The sequence below is a fragment of the Rattus rattus genome, chromosome 18 (genome assembly GCF_011064425.1).
Source record: "Rattus rattus isolate New Zealand chromosome 18, Rrattus_CSIRO_v1, whole genome shotgun sequence".
NCBI classification, from domain to species: Eukaryota; Metazoa; Chordata; class Mammalia; order Rodentia; family Muridae; genus Rattus; species Rattus rattus.
In genome coordinates, this window is record NC_046171.1 from 663,783 (window position 1) to 690,288 (window position 26,506).

The 26,506-nt window shown below is 49.4% G+C and overlaps 1 protein-coding gene across 2 annotated transcripts in view; it reads right to left on the bottom strand.

The window, feature by feature from the left end:
- The window catches only part of Adarb1 (adenosine deaminase RNA specific B1), a 127,444-nt gene that overhangs the window by 40,170 nt on the left and 60,768 nt on the right, over positions 1 to 26,506 (bottom strand). For both annotated transcript variants that reach the window (XM_032889290.1, XM_032889289.1), the window contains exon 2: positions 26,160 to 26,350. The gene's annotated coding sequence lies outside the window, so the exon portion shown is untranslated. The remainder of the gene's footprint in view (positions 1 to 26,159; positions 26,351 to 26,506) is intronic.

Below are 26,506 nucleotides of genomic sequence, written 5' to 3' on the forward strand. Positions count from 1 at the left end.
GAGAACAGTCAGTGCTCTTAACCGCTGAGCCATCGCTCCAGCCCATTAATTCATTATCTTAAGATATACTTTTAGAGTATCTATTATGTTGAAAGCAGAACTGCGTACCATAGGAACCTAAAATGAATCAGATAGATTTTGCAGTTGAGGACTCCAGATGTCCAGACAGCTGGCTATGCTAGGGAACTTTTGTTAATAGTTAGGGGTGTAGAAACAGTGGTTATCTGTTAGAGGTGCGTGCTGAAGTATTTATAGATGAAATAATAGTATCTGGGTGCACACTTTATACAGCTCTACATTGTGACACAGTGTGCTCACTGTGGAACATTTTAGTGTGTGTGGGGAGGTCAGGAGGTAATTTTACAGAGTTGGCTCTCTCCTTTCACCTTTATGTGGATTCCAGAAATAAACTGAGGTCCCCAGGCTTGTGCAGCAAGCACCTCTACTGAGCCATCTCAGCAGCCCAAGCCACCATGGAAAGTTTTAGGAGAAAGTGGGCATTTGGTGAAGTACCGAGTGTGAAGACATCATAGTGGGCAGGCACCCTTAGCAATGAAGAGGTAATCTCAGGAAACAGGGATGTAGTTGTTCATTCAGACAAGTTATGGCCAGAGGTTGGACCATAACACTTCAGAGGCAGAAAATAAGTGTAGGTGACTTAACAGGACAGGACACAGACACCTCTGAGAAACCAGGGCCATGTGGTAAAACGGAAACCTCTCAGAAAGCTCTTGTTTGCTCAAAGGAGGCTTGATGCAGGCAGAGGACACAGAGGCTTCTTTTTGCAATGATTGGTGGTAACTTCAGAGATTCATACCTGTTCCAAGTACCAAGAGTAAATACAACCCCAACACACACACAGGCGTGCACACACACACACACACACACTCTCTCTCTCTCTCTCTCTCTCTCTCTCTCTCTCTCTCTCACACACACAGACATACAGACACACACACACAGACACAATTATACCCATACTCACACATCCACACCCAGATACACACACTCACATACAGACAGACACACACACATACACACACCCTCACACACAGACACACACAGAGACATACTCATACACAGACACATAAGCTCACACATACAGACACACACACACCCTCACACACTCACATACAGACACTCACACACAGACATACAGACATACAAACCCACACACACACTCACAGACACACACAGACTCACACACAGACACACACACACACACACTCACACACAGACAAACACATACACGCTCAGGTAATGTCACTGAAAAGGGAGGATCAGAGCTGGAGTCAGGCAGAGTAGAAAGCTGGCTTCCAGGCATGACACAATTGTTACGTCTTAACCTCACAGCAGCTGTGATCACAAGCACAAGACAGGCCCCATCAACACCATCATAACATGAAGAGGGGCTCATAGGGGTCTCCCCTGCCTAAGGACTTACAGGCAGTTAACGGCAGGTGGTGGAGGGAAAGAGGCTTTCTTCAGCCACTAGTAAGGAATTCATGTTCCTGTAAACAGACTCATTCATGTTCCTGTAAACAGACTCATTCATGTTCCCGTAAACAGTCCTAAGGAAATGCTTTGCTTCACGTACACTGAAAAGGTAGGAGAAGCAGGGCTAGCTGGGAAGAGGACGGGCATCAGTGGGAAGGGGAGGGGACAAGAAAGGAGAACAGACCGGAAGGTGACCAACGCGATGTGCAGAAGATGGAGGAAATACACTTCACCTTTTCTGCCTGCTCTGGGATGTACAACAGAGAGCCCCAGATTTCAGAACCAGGGGAATAAAACAACCAGACCAGGAAGGGCATGCTGTGCCCTACAAGCCAAGGTGGTGCCCAGAAGCTCTGAAATTTCCTTAAGCCTCATTAACCTGACTCAGGGTGGAAGAAGCTGTATATCGCCTAAACCAAAGGGCACAGATAAAAGCGAAAACCAAACAAGAAAACAAATCCTGACAAAAGCAGTTCTCTCTGGTGAGAGGAAAACTCACGAAAAACTTTATGCCAGCAGAGCCCAGCCTGACCCCGTCCATGATGGGCTCTTAAGAGGAGTCTGGAGTCCAGGCAGGGGTGGAATGAGCCAAGCCTGAGGGGGAGTCACAAGGTTCACTCCCACCAGGCTGAGACAACTGTGTTCCCCTCCTGGAAGCCATCTACTGCTGCCACTGGAGCCCCTAGAAGGGGCAGTAAGAGGCCTTCTACCATGCGAGTTTTATGCCAACTTGACACAAGCTAGAGTCATCAGTGAGGAAGAACCCTCAAGAAAATGGCCTCCACAAGTTCAGGCTGTAGGCAAGTCTGCAGGGCATGTTCTTCATTAGTGATTGATGGGGCAGGGCATCACCTCTGGCCTGGTGGTCCTGGGTTCTATAAGAACGCTGTCTGACTAAGACACAGGGGGCAAGCCAGTTAGCAGCACCCCTCCATGACCTCTGCTCCAGCTCCTGCCTCCAGGCTCCTGCCCCACTCACCCCCTGCCCTCACTGTTTTTCCGAGGACTATGGACTGCTCTATGGAACTGTGATTAACCCTTTCCCCCCAAGTTGCTTTTGATCATGTTGTTATCACAGCAATGTTAATCCTAACTAAGATATCTTCTTGGTGGGAAGCAGCTGCGAGGCCCAGTGGGGTGCTGGACTTGTCCCCACTTGCTGTAAGGCACTGTCCTCCTTTCTCTTATAGAGTGTGGTAAGCAGAACTGGACAAGATCCCGAGTCTCGTGATAATCACGTGAGCAAGTTCCAACCAAACAACAAAACACCCATCGGGCAGAGAATCTGGAGGATTCCAACAGTGAGGACAGTCAGTCTACAGGGATGACAGGCTTGTGGAGTAGCCAGGAAGAGAAATTAACACGGATTTCAGCCCTGGGAAAAGGGGTGAGGAGGAAGGCAAAAGCAGCTCCCTGGGGTAGAGGACAGCTAGGGCAGAGTCAGCAAGGGGCAGACAGCAGCGCACAGGACTCAGAGCTCAGAACAGACGGTCACAGAGAGCCTGGCAGTCTGGACGATGGTGCAGGAGTGGCCAGTGGGAGGACAGCCCTTCCACACACAGGGGAGCCAGGAGAGAGGGAGACAACCCAGAACCTCGGCACAGCCCCTCGAATATGATCTCTAAATGAGTCGGGGACTTAAATGCAAAACACAGAACCATGAAACTTGTGGGAAAACCTTAGGGGAACTGCTTGGGACCCAAGCAGAATTGTCAGACCCAAAAAGCCAGGGGAAAGTCAGGAAAGGGAAAGTTTATACACTGAACTTTAGAAACAAACCTGCTCTTATAGGCCCTGCTTAAAAAGTTAGGAGAAAACAGCTGAAAACCACACTGCCAGCAAGGGTGGTGTGTGTGTGTGTGTGTGTGTGTGTGTGTGTGTGTGTGTGTGTGTGTGTGTGTGTGTGTGTGAAGGATGAGAAGGTCAACGGTAAAACAAATGTCCAATAAGAAAATAGATGTGAGTGAAAAAGAAGCCATTTGCCACAAAGACACATGGGCGGGAATGAAACACAGGCAAACATGTCCACCGTGCCTGGCTATGAGGAGATGTAGCTTCAGAGAACAAGGCGCTTCTGGGAAGGGCGTACAGAGGAGCCAGGCGTCCAACAACTAAAGAGGACATGGCCACGCAACCCAGGAGCTGCGCTGAGGAGAACCAACTGATTCTCACGCTGCACAGGGATCTACACTATCTCAGAGGAACGTTTCCTCAGAGTCGGGCGGGAGCTGGCTTACTGCAGATGTCTTCTGCGGAGATGGACCCGGGGCACATGGGAGCGCAGCCCGATGAGGTCACCTGGCTTGCACAGGCTGCCTTACGGTCCTACTCTCACTGAAATTCCGTAAAGGACACGGAAAATGTCTCACAGTAGAAATAACTGTGCTGTGCCTGGTGGTGGGTGGGGGACCTGTGTGGCAAGAACAAGAGCTAGAATCCCTGCAGAGTGGAAGCCGGCGCCTACAAATGCCAACCCTTGTACCAAAGGTTATAAAGCAAAGTGGACGGAGGGAGGCGCCAAGTGCGGTTCAGCATCTCACGCGGCTGCTTCTTGCGGCCCAAAAGGAAGGTCTTATGGCTTCACCTATGAACAAGAATTAGAACCCCACTGAAAATCCCAACGGAAGAGAATTCCAGAAATGGGCTTTATTTGACTCAAAATAATTGCCTCATTTTTCACCATGCCTCCAGGGGCGGGCGGGGGAGGGGTAAACTAAAGCTAGGAGGTAGCTGTGCGAAGACCTTTTGACTCAGTCAGCATCAGCAGAGACCTGTATTTGACTCATGAATGGAGCCCCAGCTACCATTCTGACTGCTTCTCTAGCAGCTACAGTCAAGGTCTTTCTAACGGCAGTGCAAAAAAAGGGAAGGTAAGAACAGCCATGCAACTCTGAAAGAGCGCAGTGACCTGTGGGGAGCATTCCAGGTGGGACACAAGAGCCCTGCCCCCGAAAGGGCCTCAGCTCACAGGGCTGAATGCCCAGGATAGAATGAAAAGCCCAGCATTAGAACACAACACGTTCAGAAACAACGCTTGGCAAAGATGGAGGGTTAACCGTCATGCCCGAGTGAGCTTTCCCTCGATGCATGCCACTCGTCTGCACCGTCCCTACCACTTAACAAGCACTACTGTGATTAAATTGGCAATGAATGATTCTTGTTATGTGTCTTTTTGTTAAAGGATTTATTTATTATTTTATTTATGTGTGAGTACACTGTAGCTGTCTTCAGATGCACCAGAAGAGGGCCTTGGATCCCATTACAGACGGTTGTGAGCCACCATGTGGTTGCTGGGAATTGATCTCAGGGCCTCTGGAAGAGCAGTCAGTGCTCTTTTTTTTTCTTTTTTTCGGAGCTGGGGACCCAACCCAGGGCCTTGAGCTTGCTAGGCAAGCGCTCTACCACTGAGCTAAATCCCCAACCCCAGCAGTCAGTGCTCTTAACCGCTGAGCCAACTCTCCAGCCCTGTTATGTATCTTTTTATAGTCCCTTATGTTGCAAAACAAAAACACAAAAGTTTGTATTAACATCTCTATTAACCTCTGAAGCAGGCCTGTCTTCCCAAAATGGTGAGGTGCTGTTAAAGGGAGGTCCCTCTCCCTTTAACAAACAGATATTCTAGGATAAAAGGGAAGGGGGGGCATGCCTACATGGCTTCCTTATATCAAAGACATTCCAGAACCTGAATCTTTTCTTCTGGGCTAGTGAAAATGTTATCCCTAAGAATACTAAAGCAATTACAGATAAAGGTGACTGGCAAACGTGAGTGCTAGGAAGCACTTCTGTCAGTAAATACACTCAGAGGCACAAGTCTGTATCCCTGGCACTCACACAAAAACTAGATGCAGCAGTTCCTAACTTCAGTGCCGGGGGAGTGGGGATGGGCGGATCCCTGGAGCTAACTAAATGGATGAGCTCCTAGTTCAGTGAGTGACCCTGTCTCAAAAAAACAAAAACAGTGGAGCCTAATAAAAGAAGACACCATGGATCCTGCCTCTACACGCACACACTACACAAAGGTTAAGTGGCAAATAAACTTACTAATACCTGTTATGGATTTAATCAATTTCCATCTTTCCTCAAGAAAATACAGATTTTGAGAAGACCTTCATGTGTTCTTTGTGACTACCGTTGGTGATGTTTTCATATGAACCAAAACTTTAAAACCAGAGTTTTGAAAGACTATTTGTGTTGAGTCTTCACATACGCAAGCAGTAAGCGCGACTCGAGGATAATATTATAGCCGTAGCAGCAAAACAAAACACCTAAGTGATGATTTGATTATTTAAAACGGTTCCTGAGATACAAATGTCTCCCAACGCCTAAAGGGAAACAAGCGGCAATTTAACAGGTTAAGCAAGCGCGTCAGAAAATGAAAAGCCCTTCATGACTGGTATTTTGCTTTTGATATCACCTAGCGAAATGACACCATTAAGGTTTCCAGAAATATTCAGCTTTCCTTTCTAGAAAGCCACCCACGTACCATGATGCTCAGCTAACTCCTGCAGAGTCCATACGTACTGAGGAGGTGGTGGCGGGCTGTGTGAGCGAGTAAGGACTGGACACAGCATCTCAGCAGGTGTGTGTGTACAGTACAACGCAGGTGGAGAAACTACAGCCAGGGTAGCTAGGCACAGCACTCCTCATGCTGAGTGGAATGTCAACACTGGTAACCCATGGGGCAGGAGACAAAGAGCCGAGGGCAGCAGCTGAGCGCACCACCACACTCCATCAGCTCAGGAGGACCTGGTGCAGGTTAGGACACCCGGTAAGGGTAGAGACAAACAGCAAAGGTAACAGAAAACACGGGAAGGAGAGTAGTGGTAGGGTGCAGGTCTCGCTCCTTCCATTAAAAGTCTCCCACCCAGGTAGCAGGTGAGTCATTGGTGGGTCAGTCACAGGTCAATTGTGTGGAGAGGCTCAGCTACTGATGGGCAAAACCTGACAGGGGCGAGTGCAGAGGAGGACGCTGAGAAAGGAGTGACCCTGCAAGGGCTGGCCTCTCCAAGGGACTTCAAGTGCTCACTTAGGTAGAAACTGGACCAACACAAATGTGTATAAACCTGCGTCATCTTGAGGGTCCCACCCACATGCAGCAGATGCTTAAGGCAGACCACCATCTACAGTCCACCCAGGACTTTTCCTTCTCATGCCTGCCACATCTTGTACTGCCAGTTCTCTCAAAGTCCAGCTTAGAGGCCTCTGCCCTCCAGGGTGGCCTCTTTGTAAACCAGAAATACCCTGAAGCACAAGCCCCCAGGCTCACACACATCCCAGTGTGCCCCATCATGGCCCACCAGAGCCTCTCCTCATGGGCTGTTGGCTGTGCTGCTGTCCCAGGCTGGGCCACTCAGCCTGACTTAATGTATCATCTTGAGTGACAACTGCTATGACGCCTCTGAGCCACGCTGACCTATTTTGCTGTATCATTTCCTCCTCACGATCAGTACCAGGGATGTGCTGGCACCTTAGACTTTAGCTGGATACAAACACAGGTTCACTCTGAATGAAAGCTGTCTGGATGAATACTCAACAATCATCCTTGCTCTGCCTCAAGGAGTGGGCACGCACCACCCCTCTGGCCGCCCTCACCACACTTCCGTCTGCCTGTCTCTCATAAAGCACATCGCCTGACATCCCCCATCTACCTTTCTTTGGTCTCCAAGCACCTCCCATCAATGGCTTCTGGTTCTTTTTCACTGGTTTAATACCAGGTTCCCTTAGACGCCTGGATGTGGTTTCTCCAAGTGGGGATCCGCAATGCTTTCTCCCAAATTATTGCAGGGCTCTCGTCTCCTCTCAGAACAAGGCCAGGTCAAAACACCTACTCAGAGAGACATCCGTCACCATCCCATGCAGGTGCTGCTCCCGCTCCAGGCAGGGTGGGTCTGTGGCTTGCTGACTGTCTGTCTGTCTCCCTCCTTGCATGGCTGAAGACCACGTGAGTAAAGCAGGCTTCATCTCCTTAACTGTCTTCTAGTACCTGCCAGCCCAGTGAGGATGGGCTGAGCTCTGCTTCTGCTCTTCCTAGCTCTGTTCAACTCCTCGCAATGTGTGCGCTAGATACAGGGGTGCACTGTTAGCCTGCACAGCCACAGTAGCGACCCCCAACTCCCCACTGTCACGTAACTGCTTCAGTTGTCTCCTCAAGGTAACCCACTCAGTGCGGGGAGGACCAAGGAACTCCTGGGGTGCTTAGCTGTGTTTGGGATGGTGCCTGCTGTTTCTACACTGCTCATGGTTAAAACAGCTACACACCACCCTTTACCAAAAGAGAAAACACGGGTTTCATCAATTATTCCCATTTTGAAATATTTCCTGAATATTTGTCCAAATGCCGACTGGCCACACTAAGTAAGTAAACACTCCCCCCTGTGCCTTGACACGCGCAGCTGGGGCTGTGTGGCTCAGTGTGGCTGAGCACCAGTGGAGTTGATCAGGAACGTCGGGTAGCAGCACGATCAACAGCGCCGTATAGAACGGGCAAGTATGGGGTGACCATAGTGAGGGCCAGAGTCCCAGTGCCCCACCACCTCCGCTTTCCTCATCGTGCCATCTACACCTGTGACTTCCCTCCCCAGGAGATGCCACACATGCTTATTGCCGAGATGGAACCGCAGGTACTAATGGCCTCGGAAGCCCAGGGCCAGCATCTCCTCTGGGCGCCCCAGATCCCCACACGTAAGCGGCATCTCATCTGTGGCACCTGCCCAGCCGGCAGCCTACAAACCCCATGAAGAGCTCAGAGCTTGGTCTCTGTCTGTGACATAAACCCCAGCATTTCCCAGGGCACACGGAGGTGGGTCTGCAATCAGGGCGCCCTCATTCCTGATCACATCTGTGCTCACTGGACCAAGGTGCCTTGGGAGACCACATCAGCCATGTCTGCTTCTTGTGTGCCAAGTCTATACACACTTGACAGTGTTTGGCTGCAAACTGAGGTCCTTAGCCTGGAACGGGTTCTAAGCGGAAAGGATCAAAGGGAAAGGCAGGGTCGGACACAGTTTAAACAGTGTGTTCCAGGTACCTTTCCTTTATCTTCGCTGAAGGGCATATCTCTGCTGTTCAGGTCTCTCTCTTGCAGATACCAGTCAGAGTCTGAGGTATACAGGGTGGTGGCTGGTGGGGGTGCTGGAGTCTGACCGGCTTGATCAGTGGCACACCTTCCTCATGGAGAGAGTGTGTGGGGGGGGTTGCAGGCCACACTGAGTGGGACCTTGAGATTTAGCGCCCAAATGGCCTGCATACAGTGAGTGCTCCTGTCAATTTAAATAGATTTCAGCAAGACGCCAGGCCAGCAGAGCCTGCAGTCGCGCTTCTTCATGCCCCTGGCCTGTGACTATTTTTGGTGAGTTAGGAAATTGATGGTGATAGAACCCTGGACAGTGCTGACCACAGTCAGCAGACCCAGACGGCTGTACCTGCCACGTGACCTCAAGATCCCTGACTCTGGCTGATTATCTCAGGAAAATTCCAATAATCCCTAAATAAATGCATTTGCATCACACTTCAACTTGTTTTCGGTTATGTTCCAGATACACATGTAAATGGAGCTTAAATTTATGAGCATAATGACCCAAAATGAGGTAATAAACCCGAGTTCCACCTGTGTAGTTAGAGAAACCAAATCCAGCCCATTCTCTTTAGGAAGAACATTTACCGTAACCAAATGATAAAACAGAGTATAAAATACTTAGCATGTAGTTTAAAACCTCACAATAAGTTAAAGCTATATTCAGGAAAATTTTAACAAGTATGAATATTAGACACATAAAATCCAGAATATTCTGCTTATATTTAATTAGTTCTCCTTCCCACGGGACAACTAAACAGAGCAAAGCCACAGAAAATGTTTCTAAAACTGCATTTTCAATATTAGCATTTACACTGGGAACTGGCATTACTGAGATTTATTCTGGACCCAATCTCTGTAACATTCCAAGTGTGACTCAGTATTTCAGTTGCTAAACTGGAATGTGTTGCTGCCACGGATGCGTCCTCTCTGAGAGGAGCTCCTGCCCTGCCATCAAGGCCCTCCCTTGTGCCTTGAAGCTGTCAGCTTCGCAAATGCAATGAGACATACATCATCTCTGCCACAGCACATTCCAGAAAATCTGCGCTCTCTACCCACGTGTGTGTGTGTGTGTGTGCGCGTGTGTGTGTGTGTGTGTGTGTGTGTGTGTGTGTGCGTGTGTGTGTACTTGTACGTGTGGGGAAAGTTGTCGGTGGCGACTTTCTACACTTGAGGCCCCTCTCATAGCTGACGTCACACACAAGATTTCATATGGCCGTCCCAGAACAAGCCTTCAGCCTGACAGTCAAGGGCACCATTGTTACTACTGAAACCCTGTGTCCACTCCTGTGCGGTGCATATAAAGCTCTGATGCCGGGATGCAGAAGCTCCCTGTGCGCCCTTGTTAAGACAGGTGGGCAGATACAGAGACGGGTTAGTGGCACTCCACCCCACACTGCAACCCTTGCCTTGTTCTTCATCTCTCAAAAAGATCCCCTCTGTCCGAACTCAAGCTGAGACTAAGGGGAAGACTCCTTGACAGCATCTCGGGGTCACTCATGGCCAGCTGTCCTCTTCACAGTGAGCAGGGAAGGATGCTCTGAGTCTCGGGATTATTTTCCGTCAGCACTCAGAGTACGTGCCTCTGCTGAGCTGGAGTCTCCTCTATAATGTGCCCAACCCCCCCTCATTTCTCCACCCTGGAAACCAGGCAGAAGAGGCTTCAGATCAAGGCATCTTTGGATATGTGCAGAAGAGCTGGGAGCAGACTAAAGATGCTCTCACGTTTGGGACAAACGAAAGACTCAGAGAGGAAGCAAAAGGACGGGACACAGACATGGAACCTTACGATACAATGTGGTGGTGACCGTGAGGGAATCTGGCAAAGGAGCACCTCTGAATTTCGGCTCACCCCACCCATCACCTACATGGTGGCTGGCAACTGACTCCTGATCAGACGTTACTGGGTCTTACAGTCTGACCATGCCAAAGGCTCCTCTCAGGCCTTGTCAGAAGCATCTGCCTGGTCAGCACCAGGACTAAACAGCTTTCCTTCTCATGAGACTTTCTGCTGTGCTGGTGGCTCCTCCTGAGCTGCACACAAGCTAACCACTGTTTGTCCTGTGGGGGGCAGAGCAGCCACACAGTAAATGAAGGAGGGAGGGAGAAAAATCACTGAAAATGTATTGTCACAGTTCAACAAGCAGCTTGCCGCTACAGTTTCACCACAGAACTGAAAATTCAAAAGCATGTTTTTTTTTTTTTTGGCCCAATTGATAAGATATGATTGCCCTCCTAAACATACAAAGCCCAATACACATCCATCTCTTTAAAACATTCGTAACATGGTTGGGGATTTAGCTCAGTGGTAGAGCGCTTGCCTAGGAAGCGCAAGGCCCTGGGTTCGGTCCCCAGTTCCGAAAAAAAGAACCAAAAAAAAAAAAAAAACATTCGTAACAACCTGTAAAGGTACAATGTGGAATCTTAACGTCACCTGCCATTTTGTCCTGCCACAGCTTCTCCCTAAAAGCATGTATTATCCTGGTCTTAGAAAAACACAATTCATTACACACGATCTTAAAGTATTTCAAAAGCTCACACTTCCGATCTTAAGTAACTTTGGTGTAACTATATGTCCAGCCTTCGCAGCTTCCATGGTTTTAGACGTGTTTGCTTCTTCAGTTTCACAGACGTATTATAAACCACCAAGAGCATGTGCTACTATACACAGTCACGCTGCTCAGTGAGCTGATTTAGAAGCCTGGCCGGAGGCAAAGTACCATCCTCTACAGGCCTAGCTGTAGCTGGGTGATGCTCTACTCTTTAAGATGCGAGTCCCAAGAAGGCATCTCACAGCAGAGCTTTCCCTGCAGCTGACACAGCTCCACAGTACTTAGGAAGGTTCCCCGAGCTGGGACTGCAGGGAATCCAAAGACTGTGGTCAAAACTAGGCTGGGATGTGCCAACATTCTCCCAGCTAGGTGGCTCAGGCTGAGGGTCTGCAGAACAAGTGGCATTTCTAAACTGGGCTAATGGACCAGCACTCCCCATACTTTTGCTTCTGTGCTCTTGACTGGCATTGTGACTTCCTATCTTACAAAACTCGACTGAAGGTACAAAGGCAAGCAGGATTGGACTCTTCTAAGAGGAGAGCAAGGAGGAAATAAATCGGGTTTGAGCTTCCCTTTGTTCTATCTATATGGTAGTAAAAACTGCACACGCACTTTGCCCACTAGGACGTAGGGACCGTGATGTCCTTCTGATATACCCCAATGTTCTATCAAGCACTCCTGTTTTACACTGAACAAACTACAAAGACTGCTGGCTCTAAAATCGATGTCTTCTTCATCCTTTAAAAAAACTCTAGCTCATTTTGTTTCCCGAGGCATTACCACTGCTGGCTACAGAGTGGTAGTATAATATTTCCAATTATATGAAGACGGTGACTGTTGATAGCTTATATGAAAAGCTAATGGTTTGCAATTTTTATAGTAGTGGACGCTGTCTGTGCCCTGGAGGGCACATGATGTTTTTACTACTACGAAAACTTTTGAATCCTTGTTTAAAAAAAGAAACATCTATGGACTTTAATGTCTTAAAACAGAGTGGAATTAAGTACTGAAATAAGCCAGGCGCTGACTGTGAAGGGCTTATCCCTGCTTCGCGGAAGGAAAGTATTTCCACAGTAACAGCTATGGTCTTGCCCTCCCAGTGTAATAAGCACATTTAGGGCAAAAGAGGCACGGATGGCGAGCAGCAGCAAGAGCGAGCGAGCGGTCCAGCGGTCCTTACGAATCACCTCTGTACAGAGAAGCCTTGTAATGCTAACGCGTCAAACTTCCACAGCTCCACAAACACCCTTCCAACAGCACCCTGCAGACCGAGGCTGAAAGGACCCCTGCTCACACTTACAAAGGCATCTTCAAAGCTTCCATTGTCAGCGTGCCCTATCAAATTCCATAAAGTATCAGCGCGAGAGAGGCAGTCAAGTCAACACGGAACAGAGAAGCGGCCAGCATGGGAAGGCTGAGCCACAGGCAGCCCACCCCAGAAGGCGCTATGGTGTGGCGTGCAGACTCCACCTACGTGTCCAAGTAATTACCTTTCCTTTCCGAGCGCTTCTTGCGCCTCCTCTTATACCGACGCCCCACGATGCTGAAGAAGGCACCCGAAGTCAAAGTCCCCAAGCCCGGTGATGCCATAGGGACCGACAAGTGGCTGCCAGCCCCTGCTAGTCCCAAGCTCATTCTGCGTCCCTTGGTCACTCAGCAATAACACAGAGGATTATTTCAGGGCATAAGGCTGAGGCTGAGGCGACAGCCACCCCTGCCGGCAGGATGCAAGGGACCGACTGCTCCTCCGCTCATTCATCAAGCCTCAGGATTAGGCAGAACTGGGTTGAATGGGACCCAAACACACAATGATTCCCTCACTTACCACCCAGAGAGTGGCACGTGACAGTTAACCCTCAAAGCACAGGGTGGGAAGGAGAGAAACGCAGCACCTGCGAACCTTTCTGGGAAAACAGTCTCCTGCCGCAAACATCAAAGTCCCGTCTCAATGAAAACTCCTACAGCAGGAATGAATGCATCGATGGTGGAGTGGGTTTGCGGAGTAAGAGCTGGGGGTTAAAACAAACAAAAGTGGGGAGCCGCAAAGTGCGATGCGGACGGGGTGATCGTGGGTGACGAGGGGTCATGAACATGCCAGGGAACTGTGAGCTCAGCTGGCCAGAGTCCCCAGGACAAGTCCACCTTCAGACACAGTCTCTCAGGTGCCTCCTCCTCCTTTCAGTCATGTGCTTGGGACCAGTGCTGACCTGGTTCATTCGAGAGTGTAGATCATGGTCATTGATGAAGGGTGCTCAAGGATTGAGGGAGACACTAGCTCCTCTGTGTTCCATCATGCCCTGGGCTCTAACACACAAAACCAGCCCGGCCTATGACAGCACTCTGACTGGCAGGCCCATGTCCCACAGACATGTATATACAAATATATACAATACACACACACACACACACACACACACACACACACACACACACACACGCCACCCGTCCATAACTCACATACAATACATATACATACACACACACACACACACACACACACACAAAGTCACCCGTCCATAACTCACATACAATACATATACATACATACACACACACACACACACACAAGTCACCCGTCCATAACTTACATACAATACACACACACACACACACACACACACAAGTCACACATCCATAACTTACATACAATACATATACATACACACACACACACACAAGACATACATCCACAACTTGCATGTGTAAGCTTATACAAATATACACAGATGCACAGGGACACATACATGAGTATATATGCACAGCACACAGCACATGGCACCTCTGTCGCTTAGGAGCCAACAGTGATGCTGGCCCAGCAACCCCACAGTCCTAACACTGCTCCAGACAGACAGACGCTGCCAGACTCCAGGATACTTGTCACTGCCTCCCAGCCCCGGGTCCCCGTGTGGAGTGCTTTGCAGAAGAACTGTCAGGAGTATTACTGACGTGGACTATGTGGGTAGAGAAAGCACACGTGTCTGTTCTCTCCTGGTACCTCACACGGTATAAAAGGAACCTTCACCCACAGAGCTCGGCATCCGTTCACAACCGGTCACTCTCAGGCACATGAGTTAAGGGTGACACTGGCAGCCGCATGGGAGCCGTATGGATTTGAACGCGCACGGAATTTACCATGCGAGAAACACTTTCTACCCTACACGGCAGCTACATGAACACTGCATAGCAGAGACACCGACAGCTTTCATCTTTGCAGAGCTGTCCATCTGACCTAGCAAACCCAAGTTACTTAAGTAATTTTGACACGACAGTTATTTTACAACTTTTAACAATTAAAAATATTTTTTAAAAAATGTGAAAGATCCTACTTTGCTTAAACATACAGCACTCTGGAGAGATACGTATAGACCTTGTATTTATATTTTATTTTTTAATCCTTTAGATAAAGACTGCATATTTCTTCTGTAAAGGGCCAGACAGGCAGTAAGGCTGTGTCTCTACTGCACTTTTTGTCTTGTTTTAATCTTTAAAAACTCTCTTAAAATGGATAAAAATATGCTATGGCCTAGCTGCCAACACTCCTTTAGGTAGTGCTACCAACAAAAACATCACGTCTTGATCCACCATTCGTTCCAACGTGAGTAAGCTTTCCACAGAATGCGCAGACATGTGTGGCTGCAGCTGATTCAGACGTCTCTGTATCTCGCCAACTTTCAGTCATAAAAGCCCATCTTTCCACCAGCTCTTTGCATTCCGAATGCACATTTGTCAGTGAGCAGAACCAACGTGTCTGGGGTACGTTGACTCGAGTACTTTAAAACCCTAAGCAGGATTTGTTGGCCTCACGGTACTCTTATCTCAAGCCTCTGCCCTGCCTCGACAGGTCCATGCTACGGATGGGTGCTGCGGACAGCAGGCCCACGGAGACAGCTGTCCTGGAGGTGTCCCTGCTCTGGGAAATGACACTGGCTCATGTACATGTATAGTGAAGCCTCAGCTTTACATGATGCAAGTTCTGAGCACAGCAGGCAGGGGTGCCTCGGGGGACACTTTCAAGATTGGGGGACACCGGAAGTACCTGCTAAGAAACCCAAGAACCAAGAGCCCGTTGGAAAGGTGAGGCTGAACCTGCAGTGTCCTGTGGTGGCGCAAGTGAGTCAGTGTCTTGGGTGGCAAGCAGGGCATGACTTGAAAGGGCTCTTCCAGCGGAAGCCATGCTTAGAACTCTTCCTGAGAGCCATGCAGAATCCACATATATATATATCCCGAGAATGGGGCGGCAGGCGTGTACGATGTGAAGAGACAGGGCTGGTGGCTGTCACAGCCGTAAAGCCGGGCAAAGGCAGGATGGAAGACTGACTGGCAGAGAAGACAGAATGCAGGCTCTTAGGCCAGGCCTGAGGCGGGCAGCAGGCGAGAGAAGCTTCCCTGGGGAAGGTCGGACACCAGAGGACGCAGAGTTCAGCTCCCGAGAGAGAGCTGCTGCAGGCGGAAGCCAGCACTGTTCCCACTCCCTGACCGCTGGGGACCAGAACAACAGGCCTTAGCACGACTCTCCTAAGCCCAGGCGGGAAGATGGTGGCCACCTTGTCACACCCCTCTCCTGACTAGGTCCTACACACACCACCTTAGCATGTTCCAGTGACACTGACAGGAGAACCCGGCCTGGAACCCACTCACCTGGGGGCTGGCTTTAGCATGGCCTCTTCCCCTGACGAAGCTCCCACCTTTCAGGCTCTTACCCATCATTCTAGGGCGATTGTACCTCAGTGTCTTCTGGGGTTGAGCCAACATACCAGCCCCCATACTAGAATCTGTAGATGCTCAGGCCCCTGACCTAAGTTGCACGGTATCCGGATGACCTGTGCGCACATCTTCCTGCAGACTTTACATCTCAAGTACCCTTCATACCCAGCACAACACAACTGTCATATGAATACTGCACTGTATGAATACATTTCCCAACAACATAGGGTTGAGAAGTGACAAGGAAAAGCCCGTATGAGCTCAGCCCAGATGCGGTTTTTCCCAAACATTTTCAATCCGTGACTGGAGGCAGACACTCCACAGATCCGAATGAGGGTAGAGCAGGCAAGAGCAGTCGGGGCAAGCCCGATACCTATAAGCACTTATTCAGCCTTAATGCCTTTACACTGTGTCATGCTCCCCGAGGCTGTGGGGGTCGTGGGCACTTGGGAACAGAGGACAGTCCTTAGGGATACAATCAATACCCTAAAGACAGACTGGGGAAGCACCTTTAATGTTGTCCTGTGTCTAGGGAACAAAGGAACCCTTTCACAGAAATGGTAGCAACACTGGCATGCCTCAGTGTTGGTCCAAGAGGGCTGCGTGTCAACCTGCCACCCCCCAGCCCTCCTGTCAGGCAGTCAGCATGTGTGAGAGGGGCTGCCAAGAAGACAGCAGAGCCACCCAGAGGTGGCATAGAGGGCTCAGGTGGTCACATAGGCCTGGACACCAGCACCAGGGTGATCCAGACCTATGCCACAGCTCTAAGGAGCCTGTGGAAACACGGCTCTGGAGAGTGCTGGCCGCAGGTCAGGGGTGCCTGAGCTGCTGTGTCTGTGCTTTTACTGTGCCCCCAGGATGCTTGGCCCGGGGAGCAGATGACTTGTTTTGGAAAACATGACATCTCCAACCTAGGCAGTAGGTGGCAGGTTTTATAGTTTCCTGTCACAAGTCACTGTGGACAAATGTCCTGACTGTGCCACATGCCTGTGCTTGGATAGCCACAGACTCCAAACCCACAGTGAAGATCAGGTGTACAAGGTGTGGCTCCCGTCATGGAGTCAAAGGCAACTACGGGAATGGGCACCACCACAGAGGAGACAGTCATTTAGAAATAGGAAAGCGACTCTGGGTTATTGCAATAAGAAGCTGGGAAGAGGGGTTGGGGATTTAGCTCAGCGGTAGAACGCTTGCCTAGGAAGCGCAAGGCCCTGGGTTCAGTCCCCAGCCCCGAAAAAAAGAAAAAAAAAAAAAAAAAAAAAAAAAAAGAAGCTGGGAAGGCTGTCGGGCCCCACTCAGTTATGTGGAGCCACACTTAGGCAACAGGGGGTAAAATGGTGCTGTGTGCGCTTGTCTTTTCGCAGTGGCCATCTGGATCTCACGAGACAGTCCCTCTCCCCAGGCCCGCATTGGTCTATCTTTGGCCTTCTTGAGAGTGAGTGTGACTTTTGACTCTAGCAGGTTAACAAGGCTCATGGCACGAGAGCTGTGGGAAACTGGGGTATACAGCCAGGAAGCACGATGTGTGATTAGCACATGCTGACTTACGCTGAGTCATCCCGGTCTACAGAGCAGAATACACACCCCAGCTCCGTGTGTGCCGCTTTCTTCTTCTGCCTTCCAATTTCTCCTATCTTTAGAGTTAGTTAAGAGAAATATCAAAACAGAAGTCTGATTCGTAAAAATAAAAAACAGACTCCTGCAGAGTGCGGCTATGGAGTGAGCCAGATGTGGCTTCGATGGCTTAACTTAAAACGTACTTCAAGCCAGGAGTGTTGGCACAGGCCTTTAATCCCAGTGTTAGAGAAGCAGAGGCAGACAGATCTCCAAGTCTGAAGCCAACCTGGTCTGCAGAGAGAGTTCCAGGACAGCCAGGGCTATAGAGAAGCCCTGTGTTGAAAAGCGAACAAAAATAGATAAGTAATCTACGACTTCAATAAAGAAATACTTCAAAGCTTCTCCCAACTATAAAAGTGATTCCGTTTTTACCTTCAGTTGCTGTGTTTTGCAAGTTACTATTTTCCTTTGGGGGAATGTCATAAATAACCATATACCATTTAGCATTTGACATTCCTAGTAACTAATTTTATTTTTAATCTACGTCCTTGTAGCAAAGACTAAAACTGGACGTTCCTAGAATATTCACTTGGGATGAAACTCTTTTAAAGTATTTCCTACAAGATCTGAACAGTGACATCATCAGCTGACATGCCAACGTGGACAGGGGACATCTCACTAGACCCCACCGCTAGATGAAGATCTGTACATAATTAATGACTGTTGAGAGAGGGAGGGGCAAACTCCCCCAGGGATGAGCCCCACACTCAGTTATCCAATCTCAAGTGGTCAGCCCAAACAGCATACATGGTACAGCAATACCAAATGCACTATAGGTTGTAATTATGTGTTTTTGTGTGTGCAAACGTGTATGTGTGTGTGTGTGTGTGTGTGTGTACGCGTGCGCATGCATGTACATGTGTGTCTGTGACAATAACAATATAGAAAAGAGGCTATGAATTTGAGAGAGCAGGGGTAGAGGGTACATACAAAGAGTTGGAGGGAGGGGCAATAATGTAATTATTATATGAAATTCTCAAAAATTAACTTATCAGTAGCATTTGCTTGCTTTGGTAACAGGGTCTCATTTTATAGCCCTGGCTGGCCAGAAACTTGCTATGTACATCAGACTGGCCTCAACTCACAGAGACCTGTCTCCCAAGGGATGGGAATAAAGGCATGTGCCACCATGGCCAGAGGTTAATATTAATTTTTAAAAGTATTTTCTGTGCCTGGCTGTTCTTCCTGGGCTCAGGTTTGATTCACAGCACCCACATGGTGGCCCACAAACATCTATAACTCCAGTTCTAGAAGACCCAACGTGTTCTGTCCTATGCTGGCACCAGGCATGCACACGTGCACACACAGGCAGAACATCCATACACATAAAATAACTCAAAACGTTTGAATGTTATTGCCCTATTGCCTAGGATGAGTGAGGGGTTTGGGTGTTGTTTGTTTATATAGAGGTGGACTAGGACTGTCCTTTCCCAAAGCTGTAAGGTATGGCCTTATTTACTCGGGATCATTTACGTATTGTTTTACCCAGTGTAGCAGAGATCAAGTTTCATCGCCCAACACACACATTAACTGGATCCTAAGGATTCGGGCTGATAAGACCAGCAGTTTCCCCGCTCCACACTTTCTGGCTTGAAGGCCTGCCATGGAAATTTCAAATTTGGATTTCCCCTTAGCTGCAGTAGCAGAAGATAGTCGAGCTTCCACTAAGGCTACTTGAGCCTTCTTGGAGAAAAAAAAGACAGGTCTCCTCCGGTCCAAGCTGGCGGGATGACTTACTGGGCAGCCAAAGCTGGCTGTGAATTCCCGATCCTCCTGCCTCCACCTCCCAAGCGCTGGGATTACGGGCGGGTGCCAACACACCTGGTCTCTTTTGAGCTTTTTATGGCTTCTACTACAACTGCTAAACCCTCCAGCCTCTTCCATGGGATTGCAGTTATTATAAGACTAATAAGGCATAATCTTATCCTACTTTCCTGGGCACACATTTTCACTAGTTGTGCTGGCCGGTTTTATTAAACATAAGCTACAGCTATCAGAGAGGAGGGAACCTCAATTGAGAAAATGCCATCAGAGAATGTAAGCGGGCAAACTCAAGGGGCATTTTCTCAGTTAGTGATTGATGGGGGACACCTCTGGGCTGGCGGTCCTGGGTTCCGATAAGAAAGCAGGCTGCACAATCCATGGGGAGCAAGCCAGTAAGCAGAGTTCTCCATGGCTGCTGCATCGGCTCCTGCCTCCGGGTTCCTCCTGACTGCCTTTCATGATGATCTATGATATGGAAATGCAAGTGAAATAACTCAGCCTCCCCCCACATACACACACAAAGTAGTCTACTCTTTTAAGAGTTTGGCTATTTACATAAAAATCCACATGTGAGAAAATGTAGCATTCCTCAATATAGCATTTTAAACAATGTTTAAATTTGGTTATGTACATATGTGTGCTTGGTGCAAAGGGAGATACCAAAGCTCTGGGTCTGGATGGTTGTGAGTCACCCAATGGGTGCCGGGAACAAACTGAGTCCTCTGTAACCACTAAGCCATCTCCTCAGAGAATACTAAAACACTTCACAAGTATTTCTTAATAAGAAAACCAACAAAATATCCCCTTATCTAGCTCATATTTATTGGATTTCCGCTACACACCGCATGCTCTCGGTGCTTGAGAGACATCAGGAAACAAAAGCCACATGGCTGCTGTCATGAGACCTATGTTCAAACACAGACAAGAAGGATGCTCAGGGAACGTCAGACAACTGAATGACAGCACACCCTGTGGACAAAGATGCCTGGGTGGTCAGCATGGGGTACGGTTTCTCCACACTGATAGGACAATGAGGAAGTGGCCTCAAGCTGGTTAGGCAGCTGGCCTTGAGCGTCAGGCAGGCATGCTCTGCGGGCAGTGTCTCCCGGGCAGCTGGCTCAGCAGCTAAGCAGAGGTGAAAGAAGGGGTCTGTGGGCCCAGCATGGGGGACTTCCTAGGGGAAGTGGCAGCCACTCAACAGAGGGGACTGAAGCAGGACTGTTACCAAGAGTTTTCATCTGGTTCTGACCTACTTTTAAGAATGCTGGAGGCTGGCAGGGAACAGTCAGGGGTAAGGCTTAGTGCAGGAACACAAGTCAGGACTTGGGGACAGCAGTGAAAGAAGCAGGAAGCAAGCATCCCACGGTGCTCAGAAGTACGGCCAGGGGCTTCCTGGGTAGGAGTGTGGGAACCAAAAGGAGTGGCATGGAGAGCATAAGGGAGAGTGCGGGACAGAGGAGGAGGATCTGGGGGGCTGCAGATCCGCAGGAGGATGTGGCTAGGCAGGGTCTGAGTCTGGAATCAGCCTACACTGGGGACCCATGGTTGGAAGTCACCTGCAGAGGTACACTGGGGTATGAGCGCAGGCTGGCCTAGATGAGGTAAGGTATAGCAGAAAGGTCCCCAGGGAACAAGCTATTGTGGGTCCTCACCCACACTGCCAGTCGCCACACGTGTACCAGCTCATCTAAACGTCACCAGACCTCAATGAGGAAGCCCTGGGGTGGCTGTATGAGGGGAAACAGACACCTATCAACTGCTTTATAGCGATTCATGCCATGCTTGTTTAAAATGGAGGTGTAAATCCACCATCTGCACAGGTCCATGCATTACCATGGTACAGTACCTCCATCAAACGCTTCTCCGCCTCCAGTGGGCCAGGTCTGCGCACAAATGCTCACCCCCTTACATCCCTGAACCTTTGTCTGCCCTGGGACAGATTCTGAGCTTACCCGGGAGTGCGGACCTGCTCAGCACTGGCAGGTACGTCTCAGTTTTGGTGGCTCTCAAGCTGTCAGGGCCTGGCTCATGCAGGCCCATCAGCTGCTGAGGTGCTGTACTGGCTGAGGCAAAGAGTCGGGCCAGCATGCCAACCTTGAGGCTCTGTGTCTACGTGCAACTGTCCGACTACAGCGAAAGCACTAATTTACTCTTTAACACCACAATTTCCGTAAAAGGTAAGTGGTGACAACACAGGCACCCTTCTTGGGGGTAGCAAGTCCATACTTGCCCTGTTAAAAAGGAGGGAGTGTAACTCGGTCTGTTTGCTCCCCTTGCTGCTGGCCTGCTCTCTCTGGAGTGATCCTACAGCACCACCTGCTGTCCAGAAAAGGCCACTCCAAAGAGCTGCTCTAGGGATGGGACTGATGATAACCAGTGCTTGGTCAGTGCAGGTCAGATGTTATGAACATTTCCTTCAGACAGGGTATGCTGAGGCCAGAATGACCAGGGAACCTACTGAGACACGGGTGTTGACTGCAGAGGGCAAGAGGAAGGTATCTCTCCCTTGGTGGCAGAGTGATGGCAGTGGCTTTTTTTTTTTTTGGAGGGGTGGGGGAATGGGTCTGTCCAGAACAGACACCTAGTTAAATTACCTGTTCAGACTCCTGCACTGGGTTCCACTTCCTACTTCCAACTTTCTCCCGTGGCTCACGTCTCTGCTTAAAATCACCAGCGGGTACACATACTTGAGAGAAGGTGGCTGGCCTTGACTTTGTCCTTTCTCTGTGTGGTCAGTGGGCCTGACAACTCTAGGGAGTCGCAGAAAGACCACATAAAGTTTGCTTCAGGCCAGAGACTCAGGAAGGGGGTCAACTGCCATGGTGGGTGAAGGGGATACCTAGGGCCTGCAGTATTCTAAGTTCTGCCCGCTGTTTCTCAGGAGAAAGTTTTTCAGTATCATACGGTGGTGTGGTAAAGGCCCCACTGGAACCAATCAGTACGTTCAGACTCTCCCAAATCTCCAGGCCCCTTTTCAGTCATGAAAACTTAAGCGCCCTAACAGACAAACTGGGAATGCACCACTTAGAAACCTCACACTTGGTGTTCTTTAAAACAATTTACTCAGACAAGTTAAAAACTTCTAAAACGAAAACAATCTTAGATCACTGACTTAAGCAGCTGCACCCCCTTCCTCTTAGGCACGGACTAGTCTTGCCACCTGCCAAAGGGTCCCAAGGACTGAATCCTGGGTAGCACTGGCCACATCAGAGGCCACACCATGGTCTCAGCCCTCTGCACAGCAGGAGTCGTGCTGGCCCAGGGCTCTCTGCTCCCAGGTAGGCCCCGTGGTCCTACCCAACTCTCCCTGCAGATAGGCCCATCCACAGGGCAGGCACGTTTTCTGGGTAAAGGGACAAATGCACAGAGTGTAAAAAGTACTCTTCAGAACTGTGACCCCCTAGAGCGACACCTACCCAAAGCCAACAGTGTATGTGAACATAGCAACGCTGTCTCTTCCCCAAATCCAGGGAGTGTGCTCAGCTCAGGCCCTCTAAGGAGAGAGTGTTCAGGACAAACAATTTCAAACAGAGGATCTCTGTCCCCACCCCACCCCCTTAGATTACAGTCAGAGACTACAGAGCCTGTCTATGTATCACCAGGGAATATCTCATGATAGAAAGCAGAGCCAGGCCACTGGAACCATGGCGGTATGGCTGTTCACCAGTCATCTATAGACAGGACGGAGAAGGTAGCTCTGACGCCTTCTCAACATGGAGTGGTAACTGTAGCCCCGCTGGCTCCAGCCCTATATACAGGGGCCTCCATGGGACAGCAAATGCCCTGCTTCCAGGCTGTAATGAGGTTTGGTGAGGAGTTGTGGGTGTTACATCCTTAGGGTGGTGCTCACCTTCATTCTAGCTCTATAACCAACGACCACCCGAGAACACGGGGCAGAGCTTCCATGAGGGCCTGCGGAGCTCCAGAGCACGGCTGCCCCTGGCTCCCGTCTGACTAGCACACCTGTCACCTTTCCAACTCGTCCAACAAGCTCTGTGACCAGCAATTCCTAAGCTCCAGAAGGCCTTTCTGGTCCCCTGCCTTCCTCTCCCGGAGCCTCCCACTGTCTGGTGACTGCAGTGAGCCTGCCTTTCCCAATCTTTCTCATTAGCAAGTACCTGCTCCAGGTTACTCAGTTTCATCTTCCGTCTGATGTCCCTGGGTCCCCCAAGATGACCTGTTTTGTTTCTCCGCCTACGACGGCTGTTGTTTTGATTTAGTTGCCGAGTCTGGTGAGATGACCTGCCCTTGTCTCTGCTTTCTATGCCTGGTGCCCCCGAGGTACTCACAGTCCACAGTGGGTCCCAGGAGCAACAGGCCCAGGTCAAGGTTTCGCTTAGGTGGCTGATGAGCACAGGAAGGCTAAGGAGTTCCCTCCGGGAAGCCTGGTGTGGATCTTGGGTTTGGCTCCTGGCTACAGATAAAATGGCTAACAAGTGATTCTGAAACTCTGGGGTGACAGGGACTGTGGAGAAAGCTATTCTAGCTCCCTGTGAAGCAGCAGTGCAGACAGCAATGAATTCTGTCTTCCGCAGCCCTCCTGATCTGCTGTGGTACATGACGGTCTTCTGTAAATGAGGGTGAATTAATGAGGCTGGAGGAAAATGCACTCCTCTCCTGTGGAACTCTCAACATTCGTCTTTGTGCCCTCATGTGATGGTTTCTTCCCACTGGTGAGCAAGGAACCAGCCCACTCCTGAAACTGTCCATGTGAGGTGTGTCACTTCCAGTGGCTGAGGGTTCTGTCCCCAGAGCCTCGAGCCCAGGCCTCTGCAACTTCTGATTGGCCAGTTCTGTCTTGGCTTGACCTTTCTGTCAGGAGATAGCCACTGTCTGACAAGGAAGGCTATAGCCTGCAAACCACTCTAAGAAATCCCTTTGAACATACAGATGTTCATTCTATCTATTCTTGTTCCTCTAGAGAACCCTGACGAACACATGCACCAAAAAGCTGTCTACATGAGCCATGCCAAGACCTACTGGTGCTTTAGACACAAGCACAGTGATGTTTACGTATCTTTATCCTGTGCTTTTCAGCAATGCAGCCATTGTGGAAAGAATGCAAGACTGCACCACCTCAACAGGGAACCCCAGTAGTTGACACCTCTGTCAAAAGTAATCTCTGAGCCAACACTTTCTTAAGAACCAAGCCCATAGCACAGCCACCCTGCCAGCACTAGCCGCAAAGTCCCCTGGCCTGAATTGTGCCTGTTATGAAGTGGTAGATGTGGTAACCAAGAGAGCTATTGTAGCCAAAAGCTTACATGTTTAGTTTACTTCGAACCAGATGAAAAAAGGAAAATTAAAACACCAAGTTGTTGACAAAATGAGCTCCCGTCACGGAGGTAAAGCGATACACTGTTTCTACACGTCTGCTAGCATTTATTCACAGAGCCAGTAGGAGGAGACAATGCTCAGAGTTTAGCTCTCCAGCCTTGAGCTTTGCTTTCTGGCGGGTGCCGTGCTTCACGGGGCTCCTTGCGGCCTGACTTTCCTGTATTAAGAACAACTGTGCAAAAGGATATGCATAACTCATCCAGCTGCTTCCCATACACGACGGAATCGATGCAGTGCTTTACTTCTGTGGCATGTTAAGATCAGGTGGTCATTAGCAGAGCTCAACGTGGCCACATGAACCCCTCCTGAGTCTCCAGACTCACCTCAGTTCTGGGATCTTCAGGGTCCCTCAGAAAACCCTGGTCACAGAGAAGCTGACTTCACATTCTAATGGAGCTCCAAGATGGGCTACCCGTGAAAATAAAACTCTACCTGCCGGCACATCACCGATGAAGGGAACTGTGATTTTGTTCTTGCCACCTCCTGCCTGTCCATGTTCCACAAGGAGAAAAGATCAGCATCAGATGTAGATGGAATAGAATCTTTTTTAAAGCTCTCAGTTTCTTTCTGGGACATATGTGGGCACAGGTGGGGTCTTTCATGGCACAAATTCAAAACCCAGTGGTCAGAAGCGAGCCCACTGCTGTTCCTGGAACACAGTGATGTCTAGGAGCTGCTCTGATTTGCCCACATGTACATCCTCAGAAACTTCACCTACTTCCTTGACTCTAACTGCTACCCAAGGCTCGCTGGTCCGCAGTGCAGGATAGCCCTTGATTTTCACTGGATGGCTCACACGGGGAGCTGACACACAGGGGTGCTCCTTAGTGTCAGCCTGTAATTGAGGAAGCAGCAAAGCCAGGAACATGCTAGGTCAACACGCACAGAGCACCCTCGGACTGCCACAGTCCTCCCAGCCTCCCTCTCTTCCACGCCGAGAAGAAACGTCTGACTTTCATATCCTAGAACACAGCCATAACTGAGCTACCACCATTCTAGTGCTTTAAGGGCTTCAAGCACCCCAACAAGAACAGTGCTGACCTAACTGACAGCCATAAAGACTAAACACCAGGGGCTGGGGATTTAGCTCAGCGGTAGAGCACTTGCCTAGCAAGCGCAAGGCCCTGGGTTCGGTCCCCAGCTCCGAAAAAACAAAAACAAAAAAAAAAACAAAAAAAAAAAAAAAAGACTAAACACCAAAGAAATTCAGAGAAAATGGCGGTGAGTGGTAAAAGGCTCTCACGAGGCCTTGCCTAGTGCCAGGCACAAAGTACTGGCTTTATCAACAGTGATGGAGTCAGAGGTGGCCCCTCTGGCTAGAGGGATGTGAGGTCTAAAGATGATTGGTGGCCACAGGAAGATGTGCATGAACTAACTCAGGGTAACAATCTGTGCTAGAATTTTTCAGGGAAATGCATTTCAAAGGCAAGCCAAAGAATTTAATAAAACTTTTTTTTTTTAAAGACTGGACTTCGTTATGGATCCCAGGCTGACACTGAACTCTTAATCTTCCTGCCTCAGCCTCCGGAGGGCTTGGAATTCAGGCCCCTGCCCCCACATCTGGCACAAAAGTCACCTTTGGTCAGGTTTTTATGAGATATTAAAAGGGTTTTACTTACCTTGAAATTTGTTTAGTTTTTATTCTGGCTCAAATCTGAGGCAAACTCTTTCAGGGCGAGCAAAGTGAGCTCATTGCTCAGCAGTACGGACAGCAGGCGTGATGCACGGCGCTGGCGTGTGATGCACGGGGCTGGCGTGTTTCCTTTAGCCACACCTTGAGCTCTCCATGTCCAGCCTGACACACTTCACTCTGTAATAAAAGATTCAATTACTTGATACTTATTTAACTCCAGGTTAAAGGCTGTTCTTCACCTCCTCAGGAAAGAACTCTAATATTCTTGTTTGTAGGCTGGCCTTCCTGAGATCGTCTGCACCCACCTCCCCGAGCTGAGATCACAGGCATGTA